Here is a 9482-nt window from a genome sequence, read left to right on the forward strand (position 1 = left end):
AGAACACACATTTGAAAGAGTGTAACTTAAATGTGGAGGGTGTACATATAATTTTCTTCTATAGTGTCTTTTAATCAGCATCTCTTTCAACTCATTCTAACCCCATTGAGCTTATCATCTCATTCTGTTAATTTGGACACTTTTAACATGGCTTTATCATTTTCAAGAAGCACAAAGATTTCAATAGCCAGTGGTGATTTGGAGGATTTCACAGCTGAAATTTTTGGCTTTTCAGTTTCAACAATAAAACAACACAGAAAGTACCCAAATCAGCAGAATAGGTTCAAGTTGCAAAATTATACCATTACTCAAATTACAATATTGATAGTCGGATTCTTTTTCTCTTAGAAAAAAATGTTTCTGACAATAGTTTGCAATGGAAGCACAGTCCCTTATGTGTAACAGAGACCACAACATGCAAAAACTGATAAATTACCACTCGATTTGGGATATCTTTTGCTATTAATTGTCCAGTGACCAGCTGGTAGCTTTAAGCTAAGTTACTTTGGAAAGTATTCCCAGGCATGATTTTAGCCAGGAAATCCTTCTACAATTTGTAAATATTTCTGGAGGGCAAAAAGTGGAAGTGGGAATAAATTGAATTTAAAGACACAATTAAACAATTGTACCTTGGGTGTGTGTCTGTGTGTGTCAAACTTAAATGTAGCTTGCTTGGATCCACGCAGCACATAAGAGGAAGTCTTCTGAATTTCAGAACTGACCAGAGGCAGAATGAAATCTAAATCTGGCATGTTACTTGCTACAGTGTCTCCATCTGATGAGTTTGCAAATCTCCAGTAGGGAAAAAAAAAAATCCCTCTGTGATATCCATTCATATAGCTTTAGGGTATCGTGTCCATAATTGTTTGACCTTCATGAATAAGGGGGTGGTTTTAATTCTTTGCAAAGTTGTAGTTTGTGCAGCTGTGAATACTCCTTCAATATTTTGGGAAAAGGTACTGAGCATATTTAAAATAACACGAGATTCTTATTCACTTTCTTTGTATACCAAATTTAGTGGTTTCCTAAAGTGCTATGTGAAGATATGTGAAATTTCTCCTCATGGGCTAAAAAACTGGTGCTCCTTCAGTATGATATTCTTTGCATATTCAATCAATTTGTGGAGGCAGGGAGAAACTTTTTCAATTAATAAAATATTATTTTCCTTTTTTTTTATGTTTAAAATGAGAAATTCATAAATATATATATTATTCTGAACTAAACAACTTAATAGGAGGCATATAAGAAAACCATTTACATTTAGAAAACAAATTACTAATTCCAGGGGAACAGCATTTTGCCATGTGTCATACAGTTTTAGAATTTCTGCTTACTTTAAGTCTATTACTTGTGACACTCATTTTCTAGATATTGTACCATGAACCCTACACTTAGATAAGGCAAGAACCTTCAACAAGCTAAGGCATGCAAGAAAGAGGTACTTTAAAAGTTTCCTTCCATCACCATATATTTGACTCTGGGTGGTGAACACACAATGGGATTTATAGATGATGTAATACAGAATTGTACACCTGAAATCTATGTAATTTCACTAACAATTGTCACCCCAATAAATAAATTTAAAAAAAAAATCCACTGAGGGCATTCTCTCCTTTGGAGGATAAGAGAAATTTCACATGTTATCAGTTATAGAAGGACTCTCAAGTTAAAATCCAAGTGATTTCATAGATGTAATTTATCACTGTGATAACTTAATATCACTCATGGATTGTTAATCAGGGCAGCTGGCCAGGTCCCTGACCTTTAACCTGGCTTGGTGTTTTCACAAAAGAGACATATTAAACATAATGAGGCTTGGCTCTTGCCTAGCAAGTCCTTTCTTTCATCGTCCTTTGTACTAGGAAGAGTATCTGGCTTCAAAGACTTAATTTTTCCAAATCCCTCTAGCTGATGCTTTCAGTGCTCCTCCCATATCTTTGGCCTTTATTTGCCTGAAACCCAACTGCTAGAGACTTCACTTTTGCCTGAGGACTTGCTTTGGCCCCTGAAGCCTGATTTGCCCATGCAAGAAGCAGGCTTAGAAGTACCAGGAAATGAACGTTCCCCTTCAACCATTGGCCAACCAATGACTGATGAGGGTCATGTTCAATACTCCAACTCTTGCTGCCTTTGGGAAAGATAACCCCAGAGCAAGTGTTCTAAACTGTCTCCCAGAGTTCCCCAATGAAGACTGAGCACCATTTGTCTACAATGATAACTTGCTTGATCAAGCATCCTTATTGGCTGCCTTCCACTGCCAGTCTCACTGCTCCCCCAGTCCTCTACCAGTATTTCCTAAAAATCACCTCCTAAACAATTTACTTATAAAACTTTGTCTCTGGGTCTATATCTGGGGGAATTATGGAGAATTCTCAATAGACACATCTTCAGCCTGTCTATTCCCCCCTAAAATATAATTAAATAAGCCATCTTTCATCCCCAAATATTCAGGGGCTATGTCTCCACTTTTTCTGCTCTTTTTTTTGTTTGTTTGTTTGGGGCATATCATTACCTTGGAAAATCTGCCAAAGCACATGTATAGAATTACACTCAGTCGCTTGCATCATGCTTAATGAGCGCTTGCTTTGGACCAAAAATTCTGTCAGTAGGCAGCTGAGACCTGTATCAACAATCCACAAGAGCTGTGTGGCTCAGCAGCTCTGAGAAATGAAGTTTAATCTTGAAATTAAAATGTTGCAGAGACAATTTCTGAATCCAGCTTTTCAGATAATTGGTATGAGTAAAATAAAAATAATATGTATCTTCCATCTTCTTTCTTTTTACTCTAAGTGATGTAAGGGCAAGTTTAATGCAATTTACAGGGGCCTGAGGCAATGTTCACCTACATCAAAATCACTTGTGAAGCTTTATTAAAATACATGTTTCTAAATTCCATCTTGAGTCTACAGAATTGGAACTTCTGGAATTGAGAAATTCATTGTTATAATCCCCACAAAATCATTTCTATACACTCTCAATTTCCATTGGCTTGGTGCTGGATAGATTTTTTTCCCCCACTTTTCCTTTCTTCTAATCTCATAGTTAAGTTGAATCAGATTGCCCCATTCTTTTGACAATCTAGAGGAAACATATTTTCATATACACCCTGTAGAACACTATTGACTTAAGCCTAGGTTTAACAGAAAATAATAAGCTTTATAAGGTGCCCAAATTCCTATAATAAAAATGAAACAATAAACGCATAGAAATATGAGGAAGAAATTACACCCATTAAATGCCTCTAGCCCGATGAGTGATAGGATGGCTGCCTATTCAAGCTGGAAATTTTACACATGATCGAAGCTTTATTTAGTCTAATGGAATGTGCTTCCTGAATTTGCCTCTGACTAAGCCAGAGCACAATAGCGAGTATTATGTAATTGGCCTGAGCTCATTCCCATCTCTAAGTCATTGTGATTCAATCTTGACTGCCTCTTTCTCTCAGGAAGTTCATCACCTTGCTGTTCCTCTTTGCTTAAGAACTTCATTCAGAATGTTAAAGAAACAGACTTAACAATCTTTATGTATTGTGGGTTCCTCTTTCAGTCTCTCTACAAACTTTTGAAATCATTGGGAAGATCTAGCCTCATTCTACAGTTTAGGAAACACAAGCTCAGTGACTTATGGAAACAAAATTAATAGCAAATGTTACTAGTGGCCAAGATTAATGAACCAGTGTCAATGCTAGATGGCCACATGGGTGGACTAATGCCAGGCTTATTGCACCAGCAAAGCAGAGATGACGCCAAAATGTTTTGGGTTTTTTTTGAAGAATTTAATATTTGCAGTTTCCAAGAATTATATTGAAGTTTCGGAACACTCATATACATCCTCAGAAGTTTCAGAACACTCATATGTGTCCTTATATTTATTTGTCTTTATTTCAACATACATTAAGCGAGGTAGGGATACACCAGAATCTAATTGGAACTTGTGGCTTCTGAATATGCTTAATCTAAACCTTGCCTGTCTTCATATCTTGCTTAGCCACTAACCATAAACCCAGAAATGATTGAATCAGAAAAATAATACCAACATGCTCATGTATCTTGGGAATAATTTTGTCATTCCTACTAGTCACCCTGGGTTTGTTCAAATTGATGCTCAAATCTCAAATTGTTTTGAGAATTTAAATTGAGTACTTAGAGGACCTTGATATCAGGGAAAATGTACTCCATTCCCAGGCAGGTTCTCAAAGGTGGAAAATTTCTAATGTAGTTGTTAAAGTTATGAGTGTCCAGAGGGGTTGTGAAGTGACCCATCTACTATAGCTCTTCAGACTTCCCGGGAAAGTGGCAGATTGCCCTTCCTTCAAAAGATTTCAAATACTCATGTTAGGTCTTGCCTTCCTAAGACATCTCTTTACATAGCATATCTCTGAGTCTATCCCTACGACAAGGAGATATTTGGCCCTTAAAATCAATGGAAGAAAATCCTATGCTTCTCTCAACTCATCTTCCTCAGAGATTCAGTGTAGGCTAATTGTGGACCACTGACCTGACTATGAATTCTGGGAAGTGTGCAGTTATCTGATAATAATCTAGAATTTATATTGACCTATGAAAGATTTTGTTTATAATAATTTAAACCACATTTCAAGCTTTCCCTGTCTGGAGTTCAAAGTGAAAGCAGAATATCGCCAAGCAATATCAGTGATAGAAATATTACATGCTGGTCTGGATCCCCAGCAAAACAATTTCAAACCCCTAAATCTTGCTGACAGCATTTCGTGCATTGATGACATTGTGGAGGATGGTCCAGGTTTACTTCCACCTATTCCCACTTGTGGTCCTGGACTTCTTCCACTTGGTTTTCACATTAGTAAGTCCAGGGTAGGGGAAGGCAGACTCCTCCTCTGACTAGCTTGACTGTTATCATAGTAATCAGGTCCCCGACACAGAAGTCTTGACAACTTAGTTTGGTATAAATCTTTTAATATAGCCACTCACATTTAATTCATGTTTCTATTACTTATAGTCACCTCTTTGGGAATGTAGCCAGTTTCTCTTGGAGTCAGTGCTAAAGATTATAAAAGTAAAAATATACAATTGGGCACATCAAACAATTCCTTGCTGCCTAAAATCCCTTGACTAAGCTCAGTCTCTCCTGAATCTAATGTAAGCTCTAGGGTAGCAAAGATGGGGAAGGGTACCAACTGACTAAAAAAACCCATTCACCAAAACAAACAATTTGCTGAAAGCCAATTTGGCTACAATTTGTATATTAACATTGGTCATTCAAGAAATATCTAGGACTCTCCACATGAGAAAACTATTTTTATTTTATCTGGTATCATCTGTGAATCACTACTAAATCAAAGCAATTTAATTATACTTTAATTTTTACAAAGTATAAATTATACCGCCACTGCCTTTTTTACTTCTAATTCTCCACAATGGTGTGATCTCTATATCATAAAAAGAAATAAAGAGGAAGTAATTAAATGATTAAGTAAGTAAATAAGCCAGTCAGTAAGTAAATAAACAAATCCTTCCAAAGACTGGTAAGGAAAAGGAAGTATTCCAAAGTAAAGAAACAATAAGATAATACAATAAATACCATACACACACACCAGCTTAAATCCAATTCATGGACTTTCTACGTATCTTTAATAGATGACAGTAAAGTTCAGTTGAATACAAATATATTTAGTATTTTGTATTTTAGATTCAAGAACTCTTCTCATTCATCATTTTATATGTAAATGGGAAGTTGCATTAGTCAGTATTGCAGAGGTAACTAATGATCCCCATGTCTCAGTGGCTTAGAACTACAATCCACAGAGAAGCCATCTGAGATCAAAAGTGGCTTTTATTTCCCCCAAAAGAATTTTATTCTGGATTCTCAACTGAAAAGCATCCTTATCTGGTCCTTATTCTCTCCATGAAGACTATCAAGACTCCTTTTTTTAATTCTAGCTCTGTGATATTTTTGAAAAAAATATTAAAAAATCAAAATATCAATTAATGTGTCAAAAGACCCAGGATGACATCGAAATGCTTAAGAATACTGTTTTGTTTCTTAGGGTTTTCCCTCCTAATCCTGCCTTCCCTTTTCTCAGCCTTTGATGGCAACACCTGGGAAAATTGAAAAGTACAAAAAATGTTTACCCATTTTCTACCCTCTTTTAACACTCTTTATCTGCTTTAAACAGCAATGACTTACAGTAATATATAGGTATATTTCTGAAAGTCTACATGATAAATTAGAAAATCGGAGAAGGGAACTGGGTAGCTAGAAACAGGAGAGAGAGATCTTTAGTTTTCAAGTATAATATTTGGTGTCTTTTCTGGTTTTTACCTGCATGAATAAAAAAGACACATACCTCACCTGTATTTTCATGCTTTCCTACTTGTTCAAGCCTGGGAAATAATACATGCTTGTGTGTGAAGTTCATTTTACCATTGTATCCACATGTACAACTGACTTGAATGTTTTTATTAAAGTGAATCATTAATTTGTCCAGGAAACTCTATTGAACTTGATTGAGAAATCATTTATTTTTCAATCACCTATTTCAAAAATTTCCCATTTATACCTGAGAGTTTAAACCTATTTGGCCTAATTTCATTGCATTGTCCATACAAATAGAGGCACTTTTTAAAAAACAAATAAATATTGATAACAATAACAATAACAAAAGAGTTTGTTAAGATTGACTTTCTGGGGAAACAAAGTATTTTGGTTAACTCTTTTCTGTGCAAAAGATATGTTAATTTTTTTTATAATCAAATTGTTTAGGGTTCTACAGCTATGGAATTCTGGGGAAACAAAAACACCAAGCCATGCCAGTGCACTGGTCTTCATGAAGAATCCAGGGAAGCTTTCTTGTCTTCCCCTCACCAGCTCAGGGTCAAAGGACAAGACTCAGTCACTGCATGCCAGTTTCTTAATTTAAAAATGAAAATAAGAGTACCTGTTTCATTTCTTTCTCAATGGGATAAAATTGGAATCAAAAATTGTCCTATGAGACAGGTACCAATTGGAGAAATATTTTATTTAATTTTTACTGTGGCAAAACAAGTCATGTGAGAGGAAAAGTGAATTTTCCTTGCTTTATTGATAACTGAGTGCATAAACAGTATATTTAATTTGATGGTTATTAACATAGAAAGCTCTGGGTAACCCAAATCTAATAAAAACTGAACAAATATTTAATCAATATATTGTGGTTTGACTAAAGGAGACTATAAATCCTTTAGCCTAGGGCTCAATATACTCATGCTCAGCACAGTTCTGAGAGCTGGCCTGCTGTGGGGACAGAGCCCCAGAGAGCAGTTTTCAGGCTCTTGGCTTCACATGGAAAGGTGCTGGCTCAGGTAGTAGATGGCCGTCGGCTGTGGCTAGTTGGCAGTCAGCTGTAGCTGGTTAGCCAATTGGCCATTGATATGACGGCCGCGGCTGAGCTGGTTGGGGAGTCAACTGGAGTTGGTCGGTTGGCAGCAAAGCGGGCAGCAGGTCGCACGTCGTGTGAATCCAGCCTCCAGTGAGACTATAGTGGTATGATTCCCCTACCTTTGGCTCCGTGGGTGTTCCTTTTTGGGCTCACCATATCCTGTGTTCTTATGTGGGGAGCAGGACAGGAGACCCCACAGGCCGCCCCACACGACACATGATGCAGCGAGCAGGGTCTCCCCCATGACACCTGCTGTCCTAAGAGAATGATGTTTATTTTTTTCCAGACTCATCTCTCTAACACTAAAGCCATCAATCTGAGCAGCCCTACTAAAACCATATTGGAAACTGTATTCTAAAACTGTGCTACTTAATTTACGACTTAAAAAGTCAGACTTTTCCATTACACTAAACATCTGAACCCATTGGTTCCACAAAGCTCTGTTTTGTTTTTAACCATTGATTTACTTCAGGTGGAGGAAATCAGTCCACACAACTTCAGAGGACATTCTTATTTTTTTTCCTTTTAACTTTAGGGAAAAATTCAGGTTAATGCAGTCTATTGTTTTAATGTGCCCAATTATCCAGCCCTCTCTTGTAAAAGAATTCTAAATCTCTCCTTCTTGCCAGGTGCGTTGCAATGATTTCCCATGGAGGAGTGACTTCCCTAGCTCAATGACAGCTTGTGTGACTTTGCTTTCACCAATGGAATGTGAGCAAAGTAATACATCCCACGTCTGAAGTTTAAAGAGATATATTTGATTCAACTATCTCCATTTTCCCCTGCTATGAGAAAGGTATGCCCAAATGAAAGGCTGTTTCTTCCAGGATTCTGGGATGAAGAACGTATGTGGAATGGAGTCACAGAAAATGTGCAGCGGCCACAGGGCAAGTGTAAGGCAAACAGGAAATAAACCTTTATAAACCTTTATAGCTCTATGTTGCTGGATTTCAGAAGCTGTTGGTTATTGCAGCATAATATAGTAAATACTGGCTCACACCTTCAGCAGGAAATCGGAGCATACTGAGAAAAATTTATCTAAGGAATATAAGATAGCCAAGATCTTTCTGAAGCCAGATTTCTTTTTCTTGGTATTGCAAACATACAAGATAGTTCTACCTAGTGAAATTGCTCCTCTAAATCATAACGTTTATGCCACATAATACTTTATTTTTTTTAATGCATGTATACCTAGTCTGTGTCGTATACTATACCAGGTCCTTATAAAATCTTCCAAGTCTCCAAAATGATAGTCTAATGAGAAAGTACTTTGGCACTCTATGTTATAGAAAAGGAAAGTGGGGCTCAGAGGTTGACATTGCACAGGACACAAGGACATAGTCAGGATTTCAACCCAGGCTTCAGCCCAAAACCATGCACGTTTCTTATTTATCACCTCTGTTGCTTAATCATCCTTCAAATTAAATGATGTTTTTGAAAAACAGAAAGAATAGGATAGAGACATGTGTGACTCAATAGAGACGACACAGTTAATCAACCAAAGCCCTCACACTTGAGGGACAAATTGAACTTTAACAGCTTTTCTCAATGACAGCATCCTGGTGGTATATTATCTTTTATCCATTTACCTTAGAAAATACAGCATTTCCATGTTCCAATGTAACAATGAAGATTTCAAAGACATGATTTATTTTAAGACCAAAATTTTAGCAGGATGGAATTTCTTTCTGTTAACATTTGCGTTTCTACTATTTTTCACTAACAAAAGTAATTCATGGTGGATTTTTTTTTTTTTGTAGATAAGTTTAAAAATGTACAAAGTCTTTAAAACTAAAATGAAAACCACAAAATGATGCAGTTCTCTGAATATAAATTGTATTTCTATTAGAACTTTTCATATACTTAAAAATTATACCACAGGACTGGTCTATATTTTTTAATTGATAGATTCATTCATTGGATCATTAACTCAATACTTACGTAGCTGCTGTACTCTAGACTGAGCCTTTGGATAGAGTGAATTTAACAGACAAATATCTACCCTCACATGACTTGCTTTCCAGATGGAGGATAGATAACGAACTGGTTAAAAAAGGATAATCAAAACTGTTACATATTGGGATAC

Source organism: Rhinolophus hipposideros (genome assembly GCF_964194185.1).
Source record: "Rhinolophus hipposideros genome assembly, chromosome: 22".
In the NCBI taxonomy this organism is placed as follows: Eukaryota; Metazoa; Chordata; class Mammalia; order Chiroptera; family Rhinolophidae; genus Rhinolophus; species Rhinolophus hipposideros.